The sequence below is a fragment of the Felis catus genome, chromosome F1 (genome assembly GCF_018350175.1).
Source record: "Felis catus isolate Fca126 chromosome F1, F.catus_Fca126_mat1.0, whole genome shotgun sequence".
Lineage (NCBI taxonomy): Eukaryota > Metazoa > Chordata > Mammalia > Carnivora > Felidae > Felis > Felis catus.
Genome location: NC_058384.1, coordinates 15,251,277 through 15,277,289, shown reverse-complemented (window position 1 = coordinate 15,277,289; position 26,013 = coordinate 15,251,277). Strand labels below are relative to the sequence as shown.

The window sequence follows — 26,013 nt, the reverse complement described above, 5'->3', positions numbered from 1 at the left end:
ATCATGACCTGAGCCAAAGTCTGAAGCTTAACCGACTGAGCCACCCAGGCGCCCCTTAGATTTGTTTTTTAAAGTTGTTCTGAGGGATGCCTGGGTGGCTCAGTTGGTTAAGTGTCTGACTCTTGATTTAGGCTCAGGTCATGATCTCCCTGTTTGTGAGACTGAATCCCACATCGGGCTCTGCTCTGACAGCATGGGACCTGCCTGGGATTCTCTCTCTCCCTCCCTCTCTATCTCTCAAAATAAATAAATAAAAACATTAAAAAATTAAAAAAAAATTGTCCTGAAGAACTCCATTGTGTGAATATGTCTCCAATCTATCTTCCCTAGTCATTTAGGTTGTTTCTACGGTGGAGCTATGATAAATGGCCTTTCTACAAACGTTGTGCATGCCTTCTGTGGAGGGAATAAGCATTCACATTTATTGGTAAATGCCCAGGAGAACGGCTAAGTCATAAATTAAGTACATATATCATCTTAGTAAATATTGCCAAATAGTTTTGTAAGCTGAAGCACACCAATTTCCTCTCCTATTAGTACTATTAGCATGAGAATTCCAGTTGCTCTACACCCTTGCAAACACTTGGTATTGTCTGTATTTTAATTTTATTAATTCTGGTGGGTGTGTACTGGTATGTCATTGTGGTTTTTAATTTGCATTTCTATGATGACTAATGATGTTGAGCACAGTTTCATATGCTTTTTGGCCATTTGGATCTCACGCTCTCTCTTTTTTTTCCTTAAGTAAGTATTTGGATTTTTACTCATTTCACCCCCACTAGTTTGTCTGTCCTTCCCTAATTGATTTATAGAATTTTAAAGATATAGATAATAAGTCTTTGTCAAATATATGTATTAAAAAAATCTCTGCGTGGCTTGGCTTTTATTATCTTAATAGTTACTTTTGGTTTTAAGGAAGTCCAATATATCAATCTTTTCTTTAAGGTTAGTGCTTTCTGTGTCCTGTTTAAAAGACCTTTCTCTTTTCCAAGTTCAAGAAAATATTCTTCTATTTTTTTCTATGAGAAATTTTTACTGCTTTAGCTTTCATATTTAGGCTTACGATCTCTTCGGAATAGATTTTTAGATGTTCTATAAAGTTGGAACTAAGGTTAATTTTTAAAATTGGATATCCAATGATCTGTCACTAGTTTTTGAATCGTTTATCCTTTTCCTACTGAATTGGCATCTTTGACACAAATCAGGTAACTGTATATGTGTGGGTATTTTTATGGCTTTCTATTCTTTACTGTTGCTCTATTTTTGTGCCATTGTAATATTGTCTTAATTTCTTCAGTTTCATAATGTCTTGATGTCAGATAGTGTAAGTTGTCCACCTTTATTCTTCTACAAGACTGCCTTGGCTATTCTAGGTTCTTTACATTTCCATATAAATTTTAGAATAAGCTTTTAAAATCCAAAACAAAACAAAACAAACCTCTGCTGGGAATTTAGATTGAGATTGAACTGAATCTATAGAACAATTTGGGGTGAAATGACATCTCACCAATTTTAAGTTTTGTAATCCATGAGCATAGTATACTGTTCTATTTACTTATGTCGTCTTTTTTTTTAATGTTTATTTTGAGAGAGAGAGAAGAGATAGAGAGTAGAGAAGGGGTACAGAAAGAGGGAGAGAGAGAATCTTAAGCAGGCTCCTCATTGTCAGTGTGGAGCCCGATGCAGGGCTGGATCCCATGAACTGTGAAATCATGACCTGAGCTGAATTCGAGTTGGACACCTAACCGACTGATCCACCCAGGCACCCCTAGTTATGTTGTCTTTAAATTGTCTTGTCAAGGTTTGGTTACTTTCTTAGTTGCAAAGAGTTAATTAAAAAAATATGTCTTCTGGGGTGCCTGGGTGGCGCAGTCGGTTAAGCGTCCGACTTCAGCCAGGTCACGATCTCGCCGTCCGTGAGTTCGAGCCCCGCGTCGGGCTCTGGGCTGATGGCTCAGAGCCTGGAGCCTGTTTCCGATTCTGTGTCTCCCTCTCTCTCTGCCCCTCCCCCGTTCATGCTCTGTCTCTCTCTGTCCCCAAAATAAATAAACGTTGAAAAAAAAAATTTAAAAAAAAAATGTCTTCTAGATTAACTGAACCTTTAACCTTGCCACATGTTTATTTTAGGTCAGGAATCAGCAAACTTTCTTCTGTAAAGTTCCAGAATAAATATTTTCAGGTTTGCAGTGCATACTCTCTTCAATGATACAACTCTGCTGTTGCAAAGTGAAAGCAACCAAAGACAATATGTAAACAAATGGGCATGTCTTATTCCAATAAAACTTCATAAAAACAGGCAGCGAGCATAATTTTTGCTTATAGGCCATAGTTTGCTGACAGCCTTAGACAATTCTCTTGTAAATAGGCTTTAACTGGCTCTCTTGTGAATAGGATATAACTCAATTTTTAAAAACTAAGTGAACAATCTATATCTTTTAAATTGTTGACTTTAGTTCATCACAGTTAAAAAAATTTATTCTCATATATATTGACTTTTTTTCCCACTCCATCTTACTGTTGCTTTGTATTTGTTCTACTTTTTCATGCTTTTCTCTTGTCTTTTTATTAATTAAATTTTTATTTATTTCCCCTCTAGTTTTTCATTTTTATTTCTATTGCTTTCAGTAATTACTCTTGCAACTTTGCCATCAAATATCAAACATCAAATATCAAAGTCTAACTTTACTGAACAAGATAAGGATCTAGAAGACTTTATTTTCATTCACTTTTGTATTAGCTTATATACTATTACTGCCATACACGTTCTTAGGTTCTTTCTTTTTTAACCCATTGATCAGTCTTTATTATTATGGTTTTCCTATAAATAAAATGTTTAAATTCACCCATATATTTACCATTTTCTTTGCTCATAATTTTTTTCAGCTTCTAAGTCCAGCTTAGACTTCTTTCAGGGAACATCTTCCTTATTGCCTGAAATATATTCTTAGAAGTCTCTTTAGGGATGTCTGTTGGTGGTGACTACTAGTTTTATTTATCTGGAAATGTCTTTATTAAACTTAATTTTTGAAAGGTAGTCTTAATAGCACACAATTTTTGGTTGACAGTTAATTCCTGTCAACACTTTAAAAACACTAGCTTGGCTTCCATTGTTATAGTTGAAAAGTCAGCTGCCAGTTTAATCTAATTTTTTATTCCTTTGTAGGTGATCTGCCTTTTCTCTCTGGTTTTCAAAACTCCTCCTCGACAACTATACTTTTTAATTTCACACCTGCCTGTCCATTTATGATAGTCTTTTGATTATTGCTCATTTTTGTGACTCCATCTCTAGAAGCATTTCATACATAATTATTTTATATTAGGTATCAGTTAATTACAGAGTTTTAGTAATTTGTTCTCTAAATTTACTGTTGTTTTGTTTTGTTTTCCCTCTCAGTCTAGGAAACTCAGTCAGGGAAACACCCTCTCAGGTGCTTTTGGTGACTGGGAAACTAAGCAATTTTTCTTTGAGTTCTTAGCTGGTTGAAGTTAATCTATGAGGATCCTGAGGCCATAAACTGGAAGTAGTTTCAGTTAGTAGAGGATTTCCAGTTGTTTCTACCAGCATCCAGGAGGCACTACCAAACTGGGACCACTTTCACCTCTTTCTAGGTTTCTGACTTTCTGTGGGAGTCTTTGATGTAGGTTGCCTAATCTGAGGCTTAGTTTCTCGTTTAGCTGCAGTTCTGATCAAATGACCTGCAGAAAATCTTACATTTTTCTCTTGCTTATTCCTCATGGATTCCTACTCTGATTTCAACTCACTCTTTTTTGGTGGGGGAGGGAGGACTTGGTTTTCTGGGGCTGTTGTTGGTTGGAGCCTTCACAGATATCCCAGAAATGCATTTAGGTGTGTTTCATCCAGGAAACAGGAGGAGAAGGGTCCTGCAGAGAGTGTAGTCCACCATATAGGCAAAAAGTAGTCTTTAAGAACCATGTTCGGCTGAATCCAGTGTCTGTCACAACTATTTGTTGAACGAATAACTCACTTTTGACATAGAGAAGGTAGTCATCAGTACAGTACGTCTTGATAGATCTGGGACAGATTTGCTGCTGAATGATGTTGCTGCCATTGGCTTGTAGTCAATGCCTGCAATTCTCTTTCAAAATGAGTTTTTTTTTTAATGAAAGCACTTATTACTTAATAAATGGCAAGTGCCGCTTCAGTTGGTCAGTGCAGGTGACCTACCAAAATTTTTATCAGTCACTTTTCACTTTTACCTTAATAAGAATTTATTATATGTATAAAATCAAAGAATCATCACATGTCCAAGCTAAGAGAGACATCAGACTTTATAGAATTTAACAATTTTATTGTAAATATCTACATACATATTATTCAGAAGCAGGGGGTTTAAATGTCTAGGCTAAGATCCAAAAATTGACTCTAGAACCACAAAGAAAAAGCAGATTTTTGATAAGAAGTTTGGGGTGGAGAGTGAGCAGGAGACGGTTTGACATCAAACATACCTGGCTCTGCCACTTAGTGATGTGTGACTGGGCAGATTCTCATTTTTTCTGTGCCTTAGTTTACTCTTCTGTGAAACAGGAATATTTTAGTATCTCATTTACAGGATTGTTGTGAGTGTTAAATGAGATAAGATATGTAAATCTTTCAGCAAGTATCTCCTGGATAATGAGTACAATAACCGTCCTCTGTAGATGTTGTGATCAACCCATCCCTCTACCTACATCCAAAAACTAACACAGAGAACCAATCATATGTTGGTTCACTTCGAGCCACCAGAAATTGTCAAACTGCTATCTTTAAAAAATGGAGTAATTTTAGCATTGTTGTGTAAACTGATTTAAATAATAATAATAATTATTCAATAATTATTTAATTATTAAAGGGGGGTATATAATAACTCCCTGTGAAATGCAGTCCAGTGTCAATGCTTATTCAATTTTTGATGATGATATATAAATGAAATTTAGTGTGTATCTACCACTCTGCCAGATTCCCATGTCTTTGCTCTCACTCTGAGGATGAAAATATTGAAGCTTAGATGCATGGAATAATTTGTCTAAGGTCATAGAGTCAAATCCAGGATTCTATACCAAAGCATCCAGGATTTAAGCATGAGATGTTTCCATGTAGAATATAATGTATCCTTGTATATTTTGACTCTTCCATAACAAGAAATAGTGTCCAAGGAACCAGAAGAAAAACCAGGAGAGTGGCACCTACGTGGCTCAGTCCATTCAACATCCGACTCTTGGCTTTGGCTCAGGTCATGATCTCACAGTTCATGAAATCAACAGTGGAGCCCGCTTGGGATTCTCTCTCTGTCTCTCAAAATAAATAAATAAACTTAAAAGAAAAACCAGGAGAGAGCACAACCTCAAACCAGGAGAGAAAGTTTTACAAAGGAAGAGTGCAGCGTTGAATGTCACTGAGAGAATAAAAGAGAGATGAGAAATGCAGATATATATTTGATTTTGAAATGTTGGGGTGCCTTTGATTACCACTCCTTTTTAAAAAAAAAAACAGAAGTTGTAGTTTTGACCTAAATTTTGTTATAGGAAACTAGCTGGCTAATTCCTGAGAATCACCAAGTGATAACTGAGTCAGTGGCCAGGAGAAAAGAGAATTTCTGGCAAGAACAACTTATGCTCACTAGACAAGAAAGGTAGCTCCTATGTTTCTTGTGTGCTAATATGAATTTCTCTTCAAATACAGAGAATTACAGAAGTGATGTTCCTCAAGATGTTTTCTGTTGACAGTGGGCAACCTAATCTATTTTGTATGTAGTCACTGTATGCACAACTTACAGGGTTTCTAGGGCTTTTACTGGGAGTTCTGGTCTTGCCTTCCTCCCTAATTAATTGGCCAAGCTATATCATTATATCAATCTATTTCAAGGATGCTTTGGTAGCTGGGTCGTGTATCCTGGAGATCTCTTCCGCTTTTTGTGCCTGCCATTTTCCCAACTAGAATTGAAATATCTTTTGCGTGGAAAGATGGTTTCTCTAGACTTATACAATCACTTATATACTAACTGTGCTCTGGGATCATATTTGATTTGTTAAGATGTTAAGGGTAATTGTTTGAGAACTTTATATTCCAGTGACAGTTCCCTAGAGCTCCTCTTCTTAGAGTTTTCATGTTGGTGTGGAAATTACATATAGATGGTGGTAGTTACTTAATAAAGACAAAGACAGGGGCGTCTGGGTGGCTCAGTCAGTTGAGCGTTTGACTCTTGATTTCAGCTCAGGTCATGATCCCAGTGTTGTGGGATTGAGCCTCACATTGGGGCTCAAGATTCTTTCTCTCTCTCCCTTTGCCCCTTCCCCATTCTCTCTCTCTCTCTCTCTAAAGTAAAATAAAAAAAAAAATAAAGACAAAGATAAGTGTTACCAAAGTATTCCATCCAAGCTGGAATCTGAAATAAATGGGAGTAAAATAAAAATAAAAAAAATTTCTGCTAATCTCAAGGAGGCTAGAGATAACCAGAAATGCATCATTTTGAAGGATCAGGAGGAAGAGCATAAGAGATGTATAAATTCATTTATTGATTCAGTCATTAGTTTAAACAATTAACTGATCATCTATTCCATAGCAAGCATTGTGCAAGGTGCTGGTGTATAGTAGTTAAGAAGATAATCAAAATCTCTGGATGCATGTAATAGAGGAACATAGGAACATAGGAATTTCAGATTGTCCAGAAAGTCGAGGGAAAGTGAACATGAGACTTGGGGTCTTATCTGAGAGGATAGGAATGATATGCTTCTAGATGCGCAGATCACACAGATTACCCATTAATTGGGTATACTGCCTGGGAATCTTTGTGGAGTCATTCTCCCCGAGTGTAATCCTCCCTCTTATGCTCATCATGCTATTTCTGTCAAGAACCTTTCCTCTTAGCTTGATTGTATAACACAGTGGTTAAGACCATGAGCCTGGAATCAGACCGAGTGGGTCTCTAGTTCCAGTTTGTCATTGATGAGCTATGTCATCACTAGTTAGAATACTCACTGGCCTTGAAATTCAGTTTCCCATCCATTATATGGGGCAATAACTATACTTAGTTCATAGGACTATTGTGAAGACGTAATTCAATGATTACCCAAAGCTTTGAGCATTACATCTGATTCATACTTAGTAGCCATCATTATTGGAATTGTGCTCAGTTCATTTATTAAGTACTTAATATATCCCAGCTTTATGCTAAGTAACTTACATGTGAGTTGACAGTGTCTCTTTCTTCTTATTACCTTTCACCCCTCATTTTTTGTTCCTACTGTTGAAATTCCCAGGAGGCCTAGAAATAGAGCATTCCTAAAAATTGGAGTCAGTAGCCTAAAAGGGCTACACAGGCCATGGCCGATTTCTGATTCCCAGGTTTAAGACCCCACTTTCCTTTAGGTCTGTATTTGGGCCTGTTTCTGGTTATTCTCATGGTCAAGGCATCAGATGTTGACTGGACAGAACACATCTGGAGCAGTTACATTTATGACAGATAATAACTGCTACAAATTCCCCCGTGTTCTTCACTCCAGACAGGTTTCTGTCTCACCACCATGGAAGGTGGTGGGGCGAGTACCATAAAACCATGTGCTGCTTTCTTTTTTACCACAGGCAGAGTTTCACTCTGGTTGAATGGGTTCAAAGAAAAGGTTTCACTCTAACTGATGGTCTTACAAACACCTGGAACGTTTGAAGCATTATGATTATAGCTGACTTGTTCTGAAAAATTAGGGTTCTTATTTTGAGGGACTGTAACTGTATGTTCTTGGATGAAAGGAAGAGAAATTCTGTCTTCAGAAATCAGAGATTTATCACAGCATTACATACAGAGGTTTGACTTAACATCCAGTTGCAGAAAATAAAGCAGTAGTGCTGAATGCCCTGGGGAGTCTGAGGGACCCAGGAGCCTGGTTCTTGGCTCACAGATGAGCAAGTTCCTCCTGTAATCCTGCTTTTGAGTCACCTGTTTTAATCTCCCTTTCTAAAAAGCAGGTGAGTGCTAACATTTTTGTAAATTTGGAAGGTAAAATAGGAAGTCTTTACCAAGTGGAGTCCATAAATTAATGATGGTCATGGGAGCTAACCAGGGATGCACCTGGGCTAGAGGTCAGCTTCTTTCCTGTGGCTTGCAGATTCAGTGTGTCCTCTCTTTTCATACTCTCTGCTCCTTCATTCACTTCCACCTTCATGTGCTTTTCCCTCGAGCAAAATTACAGGGGGCTGAACTGGTGTTTCAGTCTTTTCCAAACATGGGAAATTGGGAACAACTGTGTACACTTTGAGGCTATATTAAAAGTTTAGGCAAGGAGAGGAGGAGGAAGACAGGTGGGGGAAAGTGTGGGGCCTATAGCTTAGAGGGTGTCATCCTAAGGAAAAATTTCACTCACTGGGTAGCAGAGTTAGAGAGACAGGGTAGATGTGGATTAATCTTTCTGTCAATCTGTACTGAATTTTTTTTTTTACAAAAAACAATTGTCACTGACCTTTGTCCTTTCTCTTTGTCATGGGATTAACACAGTTATCTTTAGTTTTTAATTCTTAGGTATGATGTTGGTGTTGATTATTGGCTTGAAATTGTTCTTTATCATCTTAAGGAAATAGGAACATATTATAAATTTTCAAAGAGTTCTTTTAAAGTCAAGAAAAAGTGTTCGATTTTACACTATATCTTGGCTTAAAAAGAACTCTTACAAAAGCAAGCTAAGTGTGCACTGATAGATGAATAAAGAAGTATAAATAATATACTTTATTATACATACATTATATACAATTTAATATATATATATATATATAGAGAGAGAGAGAGAGAGAGAGAGAGAGATACACACATACACATACAATTAAATATTACTTAGCCATATAAAAGAATGAGATCTTGCCATTTGGGACATGGATGGAGTTAGAGGGTATTATGTAAGAAAAAATAAGTCTGACTGAGAAAGAGAAATATCATTTGAGTTCACTTATGTGTGGGATCTAAAAAAAAGATGAATAAACAAAAAATAGAAACAGACCCGTAAGTACAGAGAACAAATGGATGTTTGCCAGAGGGGAGGGAATGGGGGGATGGGCAAAATGGGTAAAGGGGAGTGGGAGATACAGGGTTCCAGTTATGGAAGGAATAAGTCATGGAGATGACAGGTTCAACATAAGGAATATAATCAATGGTACTGTAACAGTGTTGTATGGAAACAGATGGTAGTTACACTTGTGGTGAACTAGCATAACACATAGAGTTGAATCACTATGTTGTACATCTGAAACTAATGTAATGGGTACAGGTAATGTGAAATTTGTGTGTCAATTGTATTTCAGTTAAAAAAGAAATCACAAAACTGTTTGATTTTATCGATTTTTTTACAACCAATTGAGATGCTTTTATTGTTTTACTTATTCAATATGATGATATTATTATCAACCACACTGTTGTAAGATTTGAATGCGTGTGTGTGTGTGTGTGTGTGTGTGTATAAAGGTCTTATAACTATGTGCTCTGCTACCTTAATAAATTACAGATCCATCCTTACATTCCTGGAATTAAGCCCAGGAGGCACTGTTAACCTGTGCCCAATGGTTGATGCATGTCCCAGTGGAAGAGGAGGGTCCACAACAATCAAAATCACTTTTTTCCCAACAACTGAAAATGCTTTTTTTTCAGGAACACAACATGTGCCCTTGGAATTGTAATTCTTGTGCATAATTCTCTCCTCTCTCCTAGAAAACACTGGTAATAAGAGATCTGCAAGTGTTTACAATTGAACGGATGTGGTCTTATCTCATCAGTCAGATGAGAATGGCCAACAGAATGGTATATTCAGAGAAGTGTGGAAACAAGAGGCAGGTTTGTTTGGAGGCAATTCTCCACAGTGTTTTCACACATCCTGTGTCAGCTTTTGTTCTAGAATATTTTTTCTAGGATCATGTAGCACACAGCCTTCAAAACTAGAAATAGTGTCTTTCTCAGGGTCAGAGGGCAGATTTGCTTCTGGTCCAGCATAACGAAGATGGAATCTCTGTGTGGTGCAAAGCTTGGACAGAACTGCTTGTAGCCCCTTAAAAGATTAGAAGTTTCCTAAGGTTGGGGTTCCTCAGCTGTGACAGCACCCAGTTATGTGGCTGTCCACACAAGCCCTGTCCCTCCCCACATGGCCTTGGGAACAAGGGGTGCAGATGTGAACATGGAGTACATGCTGCCCTCTGTGCCATGAGTACAAACTATCTAAACCCTTTGGGTTACTGTTTCCATCCCCACTAGACTTTGAAAGTGCAATAGTTCAGTTCAGCATGTGCACAACTGCTTGGGGTTGCTGAAGTCCTTGACAAGGGTTGGACAAATGACTCAAGGACAAAATGGTCAAAGTATATGAATAGGCAACTCACATAAGGAGAAATCTAAACAAATAAAAAATAAAGATATTCTTTACTGAAAATGTATCAATAATGAGATACCATTTTCTTTTACTTATCAAATCTACTCAATTAAACAATATAGTTAGTTTTGATGCTGGTAAGATGAGGAAAATGTTATCTTGTACATTGTCATTGGAAGGGTGAGTTCTTACTGTATTAATTTTCTATTGCTGTGTAACATTACCATCAAAACAACACAAGTGTGTTAGCTCACAGTGTCAATGCATCAGAAATCCAGGGAGGGTGTGCTTGGATTCTCTGCTCAGAATCACACAGGGTTGAAATCAAAATGTCTGCTAGGGCCACAGCTCTTATCTGGGCCTCCTTCCATCTCACTGGTTGTTGGCAGAATTTGTTTCCCTGCAGTTATGGGGACTGAGGCCCCCCATTTCTTTGCTGGCTGTCAGCCACAGGTTGACATAATCAGGAAATCTACAATATTCCGAGTACTGGGGATTATTACAGGGTGTATGTGGAGGAGGAGGAGGTCATCCTACAAATCTTCCTACTGTAGTTACTGTAATTTGGGAAAGTAATCTGGCACTCTCTTTTGTAATGAAACATGCATATACATTTTAATTCTGCATTCCTATTTTTATAACTCCACTTTTTACAAATAAGTACATCAACCTATAGGATAAAAGGCCAAAGATATTTATTACATCGTTTGCAATGACCCCAAGTTGGAAACTCATTCTTCAACAAAAGGAGACAGGTTGAATAAATTATGAATTATCTATAGCATTTTTAATGTGAATAACTTAGATCCTTTTCTGTTGATAGTGGATTAATCAACATCTATGTTTTTTGTAATTGGTTGACTATTATCCCCATAACATTAATCAAATAATTATTCTCAATGATTAGAAATGCCACTTTTATGGTATATTAAATTCTTGTATATATTTCTGAAAATTCCATTCTACTCCATTGGTAGCTCTGACTGATACAAAATCCCATTAATTAGAGCATGTCCCACAGTGTGGATGAGCAATTATTATTACATTTACAATCTAGTAGATATTTCGTTTCCATAATTGGATGGACCTACTGGTATGTGGAGCAGGAATCATCATTTGCCATATGTGCTGTACCTATTTGAGGGAGAAGTGCACAATAACTTTTTCTTTTATTCATCACTGAAGTACCTTGTTATGGAGAAGTTATGTTTTTGTTAGTTTTGGATGATTTCATAAACCATAATATAGCCTGGTAGAGGTGCATCAGAATATGTAATTCCAGGATACCTACTGGGTTTGTAACAAGAGTAGGTGTTGCCCTGCTAAATAAAGGAGATTAGGTCCAAGTTCTACTCCACACCTTATATTTTTTTTCAGAGAATAGTTGATCAATATTATGACTCTTGATCTTAATTTATGTTAAAGGAAATATTGAAAACTGTGTATGCAATAGATAACAGTCACTGAATGTGTACCTTTTCAGTGCTTTGTAAATAAATGGATAGCATGTGCATGTAAAACTGCTCTACATCAGGAACATTAGATATGGAAAGTAAAAGTGCCCGGTTGAGTTTTTAAAATAACAGCTGAATTGAAAACATTTCTTAATGTCACAGTGGTAATAAGTAATGTCAGTTTCACTGATTCCATATGATGTGAACTACCATTAAGTAGTTCCTGGATCCCTCTAATTTAAGAAACACTCACCAGACACATGGGGTAGACAATAAATAGTAGTTCTGATTATATTATTTTTGAGTGTTCCCCAAATGTTTTGCATTGTGATAGATACTAGGAATGCAAAAATAAATATGACACTCACAGAGATTCGAGTCTAGAAAAGGGAGTAAGGCACACAAATTGATCATATAAATGCCGAGGGATTGCCATGCTAGAGGAACAAAGAAAGGCATCCAGTTCAATTTAGATGGGGCTGAGAAAGCTCTCCTCTAGGAAAGATATTTGAACAGAATATTAAAAGAAGAGTGATAATAGAAACTGTTATTTTTGGTTGAGGGCTGATTCATGTACTCCATATACTTAGAAGCCAGACAAGCAGGTGCCCATTCTATTTTGAGATACTCAACCAAGACTCCCACCAGGTAGGAGGCCACAGTATTTTTCTACAAAGTTGGGCTATATTTTCCTGGTGAACTATGTATACCCTCCTTGAAGTAATTGGCCTTGTTTTCTTAAGCTGTAGTTTTGCAAAAGCTATTCATGCTCTCTTCAATACTCTTTACTAAATCATGCATTGGACTAATTCATACCTTTCAAATACTCAACTTGTATCACTTCCATCTTAGAAGAATTTCCTATTATCCTAGCTCGAATTAGATATTATCTTTCCATATTCCTCCTACTCCTGCATACTCTTTTTTTCATTTATATATATTATATATGTACATATATATGTATAATATATAACTATATATATTATATATTTATATATTATGTATTATATATTATATATGTATTTTATATATGTATTATATATATGTATTATATATGTATGTATATATGTATATATTATGTATTTTTTATATACATATATAACGTAACTGACATCAAAAGCCCACAATTTAGCAGGAGAAACAAATATACAATATATTCTAGGCAAGAGCTATAAAGATTACATCAAAGTTTTGTAGTAGCACAAGGTAAAAGCTGATCAGTTCTGTGGGGTTCTTAGAAAGTTTTAAGCAGGAGGTTAACAGTTGAATTGGTTCCTGAAGGAAAATTAAGAGTTTTCTGGAGGGACAAAGCAGACAAAGATGGTTCAGTTGAAGCAAATATCATGTTCAAAAGCATGAATAGCCAGTTGGGCATCTGGGGAACTAAAGCTAGTTCAGTATATCAATGAAGAATGAGAGAGAAGAGGAACACCCATGAGGGATAAAGCTAGAAGAACTGGTAGGAGAAGGGGGCCTTGTCTACCGGGTTAAACAGCTTATACATTATCCCAAAGGCACTGAGGAGTTAAGGTTTAGAGGAGGAGAGTTTTATGATTACATTTGCCATTTAGAAAGATGACTTCTGCAATAGAGAGGATGGAGCAGAGGAGAAGGTATTAGGGACAGAAAGGAGACTATTACCACAAAAGTAAATTAAAACAATGAAGAGTAATAGAAAAGGAACAAGCAAGAAAATTTAGTGGAAAAAAACCCTCATTCCCAGTTGAAACAAAAAGTATCAAATACCTAGAAAACTATCCAAAGAAAACAAGGAAGAAATGACCATCCGACAAAATACACCATATTTCTAATTAGAGAATCTCAATAGTAAAGATGTCAATTACATTTAAATTTTTTTTTGTAAATTACATTATAAAATTGGTGATATCATAAAGCAAGTTACAGCAGAGTTTTTTGAACGTGACAATATGAATCTACATTTGGAGGAATAAATAATAATCAATGAAGTTTTGAAAAGAAAAACACAGAATCAAACTATCACATATTAAAAAATTAACATGAAAATAAAATACAGGTACTGGCATACAGAACTAAACAGAAAACTGAAAAGCAGATTCAAACATATAAAAGAAAACAGCATGCAATAAAAGTGGCAATTCAAACCAATGGAGATTGGTGAGACAACTAATTAGTCATTGGAGGGGAAATGGATTTTAACCTCTACTTCACTCCCTTCATAATTAGAATATTCTAGAAGAATTAAAGATAGAGTTTTTTACCACACACAAAAAAATCTGAAATCATGAAAGTATTAGAAGAAAACAATACAAAATATTTACATAATCTTGGAATAGTGAAGACTTCCCTAAGCAGAACATAAATGCAGAACTCATAAAAGAAAATATTCTGTCATGGGAGTCCACACAGCATTACGTCTGATCAAAAAACTTATTTTCACAGCAAATGAAGTGTGGCAATGGGCTCATGCTCATGTAATTTGGTAGTTTTATCATGTTTCCCACCATCCTGAAGCAGCTAGCTTGACAGAATAGTAGAATGGTTTTTCAAAGAACCAGTTACAGTGCTAGCCAGGTGACAGCGCCTTGCCAGACCGGGGCAAGGTTCTCTAGAAGATTTATATGTTATGAATCAGTATCTAATACATGGTACTGTTTCTCCCACAGCCAACCTTCACAGTCCAAGCATCAAGGGGTGGAAATGAGAGTTGCACTACTGTTACCTCACAACAGATAATAATGTTTTGCACTTCAGAGGGTACAGGAGGAGTATGTCTAGATTTAGCCCATCTCTTCATTGCTGTGGTCCCCCAAGATCCACTCATTTAATGGACCCAGATAGCTGCCTTAAATGAGTGCACCAGAAAACCTACTCATTGATTCTGATCGCCTTCTAGTCCTGGAAGGTGGTTCTTCTGATGGATATTGACATACCCTACTTTAAAGTACCCTCCAAATTACCACAGTAAGTTTCACCCCATATGAGCAGCCCTTAGTAGCCAACTTTACCATTGCTCTTCTGCCTGACCATATAGCCACATATTTGGTCACTGTTCGAGAGGCAATAAGATCCCCAACACAGGGGCAAACAGTGTGCCCTTCAGCCCACTACACTGATTTGTTTTACCTTCCTTGATCAGAGAGATGACCTTCCAAACAAAACGCTGGCCATTTGCTTTGGAACTGCCATCCATAAACCAAACAGCTATTTGTTGGTCATTTGATGGCTGTTTATAAGGTACTATCCAAGTGGTGATAGGGTCTGGCAGCTTTTAAGGTGGCTTCAAAGACAGCCCTAGGGGAAAGAGGCTCCCTGCTCATAGGTACCTCCTTGCAACCCCCTTGTAGTATGTTGCAGAAATAAACTATTTCTGTTTTATTATGGAACTCTTCTGGGCACTGCTATCTCCATTAGAACTGTTCTGTCTGCCAGAGAGAGGGGCAAAGAAGGCAGAGGGCCATGAGGAAGATTCCCTGGGGGAAGGCCCTGCATGTATCTGGCAAAATGGACTGACTCCAGTAACCCCAAAAGGCTAAAAATGGGTCCAGACAGGAATAGACAGTCTGGACTAAGCTTTGCATACCTGATAGTAGATGTAAATGCTAAAAGTACAATAAAATGACCACAACAGAAAATGTTGCAACAATTTGGACCACTGAGTCACAATTCTTCAGACTAAGGAACATTTCACAGTCCACATTGTCCAACAATGGCAGAGAGAGCTCTTCCTCATAAAAGAGTATGGGAGGGGTTCCTGCGTGGCTCAATCAGTTAAGCATCCAACTCCCACTCTTGGTTTTGGCTCAGGTCCTGATCTTATGGTTCATGAGACCCCTGAGTCAGGCTCTGTGCTGACAGCATGGAGCCTGATCAGGATTCTCTCTCTCCCTCTTTCTTTCTCTCTCTCTCTGCCCTTCACCTCCCATCTCTTTCTCTCAAAATAAATAAATAAACATTAAAAAAAATAAAAGAGAATTGGAATGGGTAGCTGGAACAGTGGTTGTCTAAAACCAACGGGAGGAGATATAGACATAAAGGGCTGGCTTACATACCTTCATGAGTGCATGCTCTCATTCAATATGAAGGGGGCCAACGGAGGGTTCCCACTACACAAATTATTCTTCTTTTCTGGTGTATCTGGGGAAAAGGAGGAGGAGGAGAAGGATGGTATGACAATGACTATATTTTTTCTTTCTTTCCCACATCATCTCAACTTTTCCTTTCCCTACTAACGCAGTGACCCTAGGATGAGGGATACCACTGCACGTGTTGGAAACACGGATGATTTGTAAGCAAGAAACTGTATCTTTAAACCTTTGGGTCAGAATTCCTAAGGGCTTGATGGGGTGGATTGTGCCTTAACCACATCTGGCAAAACTGATGCTGACAGTTAATGCAGATGTACTACCTAGTGGTAGTTCATTCATTCTTTACTTCTGTAATCCTACCTTAAATGGATTGGAGTAGACTGAGGGGAGGTACTTGATAAAGGAGTATATCTGGCAACCTAAACCAGTCCAGTAGCTGAAACTAACATTCCTTACACATGCTAAACATTTCGGGTATAAATGGAGAGAAGGAGAGATAATTGCTAAGGGAAAATGAATGAACAGGTTACACGATAAGGGAATTCCAATGTATTACATTAACACTTGGAACGAGGCTCAGAACAAGGGATGATACTCTTCTAGCTCTGATACCAGATGCCTAAAAGGGTGATGCCATATATTTCTTAGACTACTTCTATTTTTTGAAAATGAGACAGTAACATGGAAGCCAGCAAACCCGAATGGCCTTGCCCAGAGAGACATTTTGGTTATTTGATATGATGATGAATGGGCTAATTGCTAATTGTCACCAGTTAGGCGCTAAGACCTGACCTTTACTGCCCACCTGCTTGTACTCACCGACCTCTGTCCCAAGTCTTTCCTTAAGCTCTTTTTTTCAGCTTATCTCTTAACTCAGGGAAGTGGAAACTGAAACCACCACTCTAGCAATAGCAACTGCCCTGACAAGACCTCCCACTTGCCCAGACCATTCAGACCAGTTTGAGTTAAATCCCTGACTTGCGCCTGCACAGATGGACCATGCAGTGACCTCTAGAATGAATCACAACTACCTTTACCTCATTTTAATATACAATACTAAAATGAGCACAAGCCTCATTTACATAACATAAAATGTGTGTATAGGCATGTTTACATAAGGCATATGCATATGCACAGCCTTATGCCCACCTCTACATATGATTACAAGGCTTCCCTAAGTATTCTTCCTAACCCTAATAAAAGGAATCCATCCACCCTTGCTCGGGGAATCATGGCTTTGGAAGTTATTCCCTGTGATCTCCTTTGTTGCTGCCAATAAAGTTTACTTTGTGTGACAAGTCCACCTGGTATATCTGTGACTCACCAAGGAATTAACTCACATTGGTTCGGCTACATAACTACTTAGTGGGACTCCAATAACATGTCAGTATCTTTTTACTCTTATTTTTTGAGTTATATGTACCATATTTATGGTGTAACACTGAATCATTGGCAAGCTAATACTGATACTGGTGGTCAAAAGTACCGTGACATTGAGTCAAAAGCCTCCTGTACCTACCGCACATTGGCTATTCTAGATGTTACACATATAAAGAGAACCATGGCCAAAGACCAGTGGGTGGCAAGTATAATAAAGAACTTGGTTGACTTTTCTCTCTGGTTCCTGAGACACAGCCTCAAAATACTTGGAATTTCCTGAGTGATAGGAAAGTGTCTTTGCTATTTATGGTCAGCCCTGACAGTTTAACAGGCTGACTCTGGGTGGGCCCCTGTCGTCTGTGTTGTTGAGATGACTCAGGATGGGAGTCTGGACATGTGATTAGAGGGCTGGAGTTTTGAGCCACAGTGATATTAGCTAGGTCTCCAGAGAGGGAGGGTGGGGCTAGAAATTGAATTCAACAGATGATTCTAACAATGATGCCTAAGTAATGAAAACCCCATAAAATTTTGGACACCAAAGCTTGAGTGTGCCTCCCTTGTTGGCAGTGTTCTGTTGATGTGTAAGGAAGGTAATGCTTCTCGACTCCACGAAGAGAGGGCAATGGAAGATTTGAGTTTAGAACCCTCCCAGACCTCACTTTATGATTTGTATCCTTTTGCTAAAATAATACTTTAATAACAAATATACTGGCTTTCTGAAGTTCTTTGAATTGTTATAGTGAATTATTGAACCTAAGTGGATAGTGGGAACCCCCAAATTTTTAGACAGTTGGTCAGAAGTGAGGGAGGCCTGGGGATCACCGCAACTTGCAGCCACTGTCTGAAATGAGGGCATTCTTGTGAGTGACAGTGTCCTTTACCTGAGAAGTTTGACCCAACTCCAGGTAGTTGATGACAGAAGTCATTGCAATGCTCTCCCCACCCCCCAAATTAATCCTGGTTAAGAATATTAATAAATTATTATCTAAAATTCCTCTCAATGTAGATGCTGAATGTCTAAAACTACAATTATGCTGAAAATGGGAGTGAAACATGAGGGACTAGATTAACATCCGAATACCTACCATGCAGCATTTGGAGTTTTATGAATTTACTTATGCTGAAGTTAAAGTGGGGTAACCAGTGCATAGGTTCAATTAGACTGGATCAATACCTTTGGGAGATAGTTCTTTCTCAGGTGTCTAAAGCAGAAAGTTCATACAGTGCCTTCTCCAGGGGAGAGGAAAATCTGGGCTTATCTTATCACATCAGTCACATCATCAATGAGTTCAAAAGCGATCTAAAGAACAAGCATCCAAGAAGATGATTTTAATCTCTTTTCCTTATCCACCAAAAGCTTCAATGTTACCTAAAATTACATTTGGAATCTGTTTATATTTGAAATGTATCAGAATACTACTTTGAAGGGCTATGAACTCAAGAGTAAGGAATGTGTTTAAACACTTGAGCGCCCTTTAGAGGAAAGTATGTGGCTAAAAATAGAGCAGGAGGAATGGCCTGCCCACCCACTTCAAAGGGTCCTCCCTGATAGATAAGGAAAGTTTTTTGGTAGAATGACAGGCTAATGCAGTAAGAGATGGAAGCCATATCCTTTCTTCATTCTCTCAAAGTTTAGTATTCTTTCCAAGGTCAGGATTTAAAGGGTATGACGTTTCTCAATTTGACCCTCTCTGTTCTATGGACAGAATTGTGTTTCTCAATTTGACCCTCTCTCTTCTATGGACATAACTGTGTTCCCCTAAAGTGCGTATGTTGAAGCTCTAACTCCCAACATGATGGTATTTCAAGATGAGGCCTCTGGGAGACAATTAGGTTTAGATGAAATCATGAGGGTGGGGTCCTTATGATGGGATTAGTGCCCTTATAAGAAGAGGAAAAGACACACAGTGCTCTCTCCCTGCCATGTGAGGACACAGTAAGAAGGCTGCTGTCTATAAGCCAGGAAGAGGGCTCCTACCAGAAACTGAATTGGCCAGCACCTTGATCATGAACTCCCCAGTCTCCAGAACTATGAGACTAAATTTCTGTTGTTTAAGCCAGCCAGTCTATGGTATTTTGTTATAGCAGCCCCAGCAAACTGAGACAATGGTTTATAGCAATTTTGCTCAGCATCTGCTCAGCATCTTTTAAATATTAGTATTTTTAAGTTTGTGTGCTTCTTTCAGTCATAGATACATTGATAGGCAATTAAGGCAAAGTCAGGCACTGTTATTTTTCTATTATTTAAACTCAGAAGTTCAGCCTTGATATTTTTGGCTTAACTTCCCTTATCTTTTTCAAGGCTGAATGGCAAACAACTATCCTTTTTACAATTTCTTCTCTCTTAAACAAAACAAAACAAAACAAAACAAAACAAAACAAAACAAAACAAAACAAAATAAAACAATACTGCCCGGGTGGCTCAGTTGGTTAAGGGACTGACTCTTGGTTTTGGCTCAGGTCATGATCCCATGGTTCTTGAGTTTGAGACCCACGTGGGGCTCTGCACGGACAGTACGGAGGCTGCTTGGCATTTTCTCTCTCTCCCTCTCGCTCTCTGCCCCTCCTTTGCACACTCTCTCTCTCAAAATAAACAAATAAACTTAAAAACAACAATAACAACAACCTTCCCCCTCAATGTGAGGATGGGGACCTAGGAGGCAGATAAAACCTGATAGATGATGAAGGTGGAGCAACACAAGGCAAAGAAACATTAGGTTAAGTCCTAAGCCTAGTGCAGAACTCCAAGCGGTTTCAATGGAGCCATGAAGGACTCCTCTTTGCTCTGCTAATATGTGCACATTTAGCCAACAGCATAAATTACTTGTCTCCTCCAAAAAAAACCCCAAGTGCAGGTCTTACTCTCTTTCCCCCTCGCCTTCCAAGGAAGAGAAGCCAAAATAGGCCACAGCCACATTATAACAGTATTAACTTGGCAATGTGGTGCCATTTCATATCAAATAACCAGTAAAATCCTAAACTTAAACCCAAGCGATTCTTCTTGGGGTCGCGAAAGAAAGCAGGTAAGAGAAGGAGAGTGCAGCTCCCTCTAGAGGTTAGCAATAACATTCCTGTAAAGTAGGTTTTCTGTTACAAATTGACTCTTGCTTTCTCATATAGCTAAACTTCCCCGCATCCATCATATTGCCAAACTCTGTTCAAGAATTTGAGGGGCATTATGGTAATCAACAGATTGAAAAGAAAGCATATAGATAGCACAGGGACTAAAAAAGGCACGAAGAAACACTAGGGCTTTAGTCTATTCTTTGTTATACTTGTTACAAGCCTCCTGTTGTGGACATGAGTATTGAGGTCCAATCGATCTTAATCAGCAATATCAATCAGACATGACCACGCAAGTTGCTTGAAAAGGAGATATGTTAATCTTACCTCCCTTCCCAACCTCCCCTCAGACCAATTAATCAGAATTTCTAGAGGCGGGACCTAGGCATTAGTACTTAAAAAAATTTCTCAGGGGATTCTAATGTGTAGCCAAGTTTGAGAATCAGTATACTGGGGTAAACATGTGCTGGTCAAACCTACTTTCTTCTTTCTGAGCCCCGTGTTTCTTCTTCTTTTATATTTTATGTTTTCATTTTCTGTGGTTCCATTTTGTTGCTGGCAGTTCCTCTTTTGATCTTTGTATTTTAATTTTATCAATCTTTTTTTTTTTTCAACGTTTATTTATTTTGGGGACAGAGAGAGACAGAGCATGAATGGGGGAGGGGCAGAAAGAGAGGGAGACACAGAATCGGAAACAGGCTCCAGGCTCTGAGCCATCAGCCCAGAGCCTGACGCGGGGATCGAACCCACGGACCGCGAGATCGTGACCTGGCTGAAGTCGGACGCTTAGCCGACTGCGCCACCCAGGCGCCCCTAATTTTATCAATCTTATTTTCCTCTTGAATATTTCTTTTCAACCTCTGTTCAAAAGATGCTTCAACTGCATTTAATAAACTCAAGATATTCTAGGTTTGCCCCATCAGTCTTGATCTGGTAATTCCTACTCCTCCAGGACCACGGACCTTGTTTATGAGAAATAAGGTAGAAATCTATATCCAGGCACATGGCCTCACATAAAGAATTTGAATGTTGATGATTTTCCTGCACTCATCATACTTTGTCTTAGAGTTGCCTTTGCATTACACTCATTTAGAACTTGATGCTTTAAACATCAAAGAGGTCTAATGCAGAAAGTCATCCAAACATCTAAACCCTAAAGCCTCCATGTCCTGTTTTATATGTCATTTTCAAAACAGCTAGGAAAATGGAACTGATGACTACATACTGATTTGTTGGCTACTGCATCCACTTTCTCCTACAACTAATGTTTAGCCATGACCCACAAAGAGTAATTTGGAAGCTTTTGAGAAAACTCAGCTTACTTTAGCTTATGTGCTTGATTCGGCTTAAACAGGAAAACCCCATAATGCCAGACAAGCTTGTCTAATTGTCTTCCCAGGACAGGTCGAGGGCAAAACCAGAAGCTGATGCATCTTGGCTTCATCACTTCATCCAGCAGAGACTTCATCCAGCTCTCTCTTACCAGACAAGAACGAGATGGGAAGCAGTTGCGAGGTCCTGATGTTTTCACTGAAATTTATGTTTGTGCTAGATAGGCCAAATTGCAGGGCCCGAGTCCTCCTCATTCCTCCCCCTCTCCAAGCCTCAACTTTAATTTTTTGAATACTCATACTCCTAAGTATCCTATGAGAACCTTTTGCCAGCATGGTGAAAGGTAGTAACTGATCAGCTATGGATCCCTATTATTCTGGCTTCTGCTGATACTCTTCTTTCATATGACCTTCTTATTCCATTCTTTTGTAAGTGAATTCGTTTACTTATGTTTCAGGATCCTTGCTCTTGACCTCTTTCTCGGACAAGTGGAGATCACTGGGCTGAGCTCTTATATTTGGAATGGATATGACGACTATACAGGTGTAGAACTTCAATTAAAAAAAAAAAAGGTCTGATAGATGAACACCGAGGAAGATCTGGATGTGAGGGGAGATAGGAAATATAAGGTCCACGTGAGCAAGGAAACAGCAAGACATTGGTTAAAATTGAAGGGTTGGTAAAAAAAACAAAAACAAACAAACAAACAAAAAAAACCGAGCAAGACAGAGTGAGTGGGTTCAAGAGAAAAAACTTGGACATATTTCCAAATGCAAGGAAGTGTAGGGGATAGGAGTCTTAAAGTTGCCCATGGTTAAAGCCACGGAAGAGAAGCTTGAACGATTCCTAGGAAGTTCAGAAACTTATCCTGCTGGAGGTGAGCTGGTGATCATTTCATCTGCAACTTCTAACATACGTTTTAAGCCAAACCTCTATCAAAAATTTCAGTGGAGGTTTTGTACTTCTGAAGTGTTCTATGAAGTCCCAGCTGTTAAACTGGGGAATTCTGTCTTGGTCTTGTTCTGATCAGGGTTCTCTCTGGTGCCGAGTTGCCGCTTTCTCTCAGTGTTCATTGCTGGTCTGCTCACAGTGATGGAGCATGCACCCTACCCTGGTGGGAAGTGATGCTTCCTGATTGGGTCCGGGCCGTCTTGCGGTACACAGAAATACAGAAGTTGAGATACTTCCTGTGCAAGACAAATAATCATTCTTTCAACTTAGACCCAGGGAAGGGGTGCAGTGTGTTTTTAACCATTTAGTGCTAGGTATTATATAGATAATTATCCCAAAAAGAAGAGAAAAATGGAAAGTTCCACACTGGAAGGGCTCCTTAAGTAATTACTTATATTTAATTTCAATGAGCAATTTTATATTTTAACAATTTCAACAATCTCAACTTCAAATCTCTAATTAGATTTCTGTGAAGACTGTATGAGGATATATCAAGAGATCCATAATGAAGCTGTTGGAACCTTAGGCTAGCATTCCTCCAACATGATTAACAACTGGATTTATCATCCTTTAAGACAGGACTTCAGAGACCTTTTTATTTCTTCTTTATCTTCCTTCCTCCATCCCTCCCTCTTATTCTTTTGAATATTTCTTTTCTATCATCAGAGCTAAGGACTGAAAGTATCACAGAAAGTAGCCAAAACTGAACTTTGGCAGAGATGCCTCTATAAACATTAAAAACTTTGACTTTGCTAGCCAACAGAAATCTGTCTAAAATTCAAGAGTCACACAATAATAAGGCATTTATCTTGTTCTCTGGTTGTAATTCTCCATCTTCGAGAAAGGACTTCAATAATGGAAAGGTTCCTATGCTTCTTTCCAGGGAAAACACGTTGCCAGATGGGGTAGGCTTAAGTCCTTTTAATGTAAATTGGACAAGACAGGGACTTTATCCCTAATCATTGATTCTTTCAAAGTAGTGCTACTTTAATAACAACAAAAATAATAAATTATAACCAAAAGAGCTAACATTAATTGATTATTTCTTATGTCTTGGACGCTCTGCTATGTACTTTACATGTATTTTTTTTCTCTCTCTTTTTTAAATGTTTGTTTATTTGGAGAGAGAGACAGAGAGAGCACAAGTGGGGGAGGGGCAGAGAGAGAGGGAGAGAGAATCCCAAGCAGGCTCTGTGCTGTCAGTGCAAAGCCTGGCATGGGGCTCTATCCCACGAACTGTGAGATCATGACTTGAGCCGAAATCAAGAGTCAGATGCTCAAAACCAAGTGAGCCACCCAGGTGCCCCCTATTTTCTGTTTTAATCTTCAAAATAATGCTATGGGATAGAGACTATTCTCATCTTTGTTGTAAGTATAAGGACAATAAAGCTTAGAGAGATTAAATAATTAGTGCAGGTCACACAGCTGTAAGAGCTGGAACTGTGACTCAAGACCAGGTGTTTATTATCAACTTCCCATTTAGACCATCTTGAGGAACAACCTGGGTCAGGCTTTCCCACATGTGTAATATTCCATTAATTCTATAATTAGGTATTGAGTACCTTCTACATGGCAGGCACTTTTGTAGAAAATGGGGGTCCAATAATGAACGACATCTGTCTCTGCCTTCAAGGAGTTCGTAGATTAATTCAATTTATCCCCACTGTGTTCTATAACTAAATTCCTCTTCAGATCTCTTGTTGAGCAATTAAATGCAAGTGGAAACTCAGATGCCTGTAAGGAATCTGCAGTTAACTTACATGGTGTGAAGTATGCTAGGTGAATGTAGAATTCTGGGAGCAGATCTGCTTATATTTTGACCAAGACTTACACATCTGGTTAGTATTTGCCATTTTAAACACCCAGCAGCTCTATAAAGTCTTGGACCCACTTTGTGCCTTCCCTCTCAATGGTTTCCAAACCTGAGCTTGTTAAAACAGTTAAAACAGAATGCTTAACACCAATCTCCACCCCTGAGTTTCTGATTCAGTGAGTCTTTGGGGGAACCTCAGAATTTGCATTTCTGAAAAGTTACCTGGTGATATGGATGATGCTGGTGTAGGGATCATACTCTGAAAACCTGTTGGATCATCTAGGCATAATTTTAGTCTTCTTATTATGTTATGAAATAATTCTGTCCGGTGGTATCCCTGAGTTTAGTCTGTCAACAGACATTGATCTCAATCTACTTTTCTCTCTTCCATTCTTCAAAGATATTTATAGAGATCTTTGTTAAGAAACTGGAGACGCTGAAGTGAATAAGACCCTGTGGTTGGGGTCTTTGTTTATATACAAAACTACTTTGTATATATAAGACAAAAATTTCTATCTCTTAACCTCTATCTCCATATTTACTTTCAGTTGTAACCCATCAAACTTTTTTTTTAATGTTTTTATTTATTTTTGAGACAGAGAGAGACAGAGTATGAGCAGGGGAGGGGCAGAGAGAGGGGGAGACACAGAATCTGAAGCAGGCTCCAGGCTCTGAGCTGTTAGCACAGAGCCTGACGCGGGGCTCGAACTCACGTACCGTGAGATCATGACCTGAGCCGAAGTCGGACGCTCAACCGACTGAGCCACCCAGGCGCCCCCATCAAACGTTTTAAATAAGCATATTCTCTCTAATGGTTACTGTTTGTTTCAAAATGATCAACTAAATAAAAATTAAATTTACAAATCATTAAGTTTGAATAATGTGCTAAAATGGTCAAAATTAGTTAAATCCTTTAAAGTTTTCATAAGACAAAGAAATACAAAATATCTATCAAGCAAATTGAAATAGTGATCTCAACTGAGCCCTCAGATGCCATATACATAGAATAGTTAGATATTGAATGGTTATCATCCATATTGATGAAAAGGGAATTGCCATATATGGATCATTAAATTTTGAATGCTTAGAATATAATTAAGGACACTCTGCACAAATTTTATTTTTTTTTTTAATATACAAGAATTGGATGATTTGATGATTTAGGAGTTTCAGGATCCCATAATGCCTATGAGTCATTAGTATGACCACTGCCACCACTGCCACCACCACCCAACATTTACTGGGTACTTAGCGTGTGTCAAACACTGTACTTAGTGCTAATTATGCATTATCTTTTGCCCCTCCCAAAATCTGTGAAGCAAGTACTATTATTATCTCCATTCTAAGGCTTAAGAACATTTAGCACTAAGCGTTGGTACTAACTGTTGATGTTATTGCCAAGGGAAGGAAGCTTTGGTGTCCAGGTGCACAAGCTTTGACTTCAGGGGAGGGGGTGTATTGTGAAATGAGTGGGTAGACAGGCTACTTCCCAGAAGTCACGAGTGCTCTGCCCAAGTCCTCCCACTGACTTTAAAACGCAGCTGAGCTTTGCCCTTTTCTTGTGTCGTGCAGGAAGGATGTGGCATTGCTACAAGAGTGATATCACAAGGAACAG

The 26,013-nt window shown here is 38.4% G+C and overlaps 1 long non-coding RNA gene across 3 annotated transcripts in view; it reads right to left on the bottom strand.

Annotated features, from left to right (window-relative positions):
- Window positions 1-26,013, bottom strand: part of LOC123382735 — a 543,574-nt gene that overhangs the window by 45,731 nt on the left and 471,830 nt on the right. The window contains exon 6 of one of the 3 annotated variants that reach the window (XR_006591612.1): window positions 15,824-15,908. This is a non-coding gene — a long non-coding RNA (uncharacterized LOC123382735). Of the gene's footprint in view, window positions 1-15,685; window positions 15,909-26,013 lie in introns of those variants that run through there. The other 2 variants (XR_006591610.1, XR_006591611.1) reach the window with 2 other exon arrangements.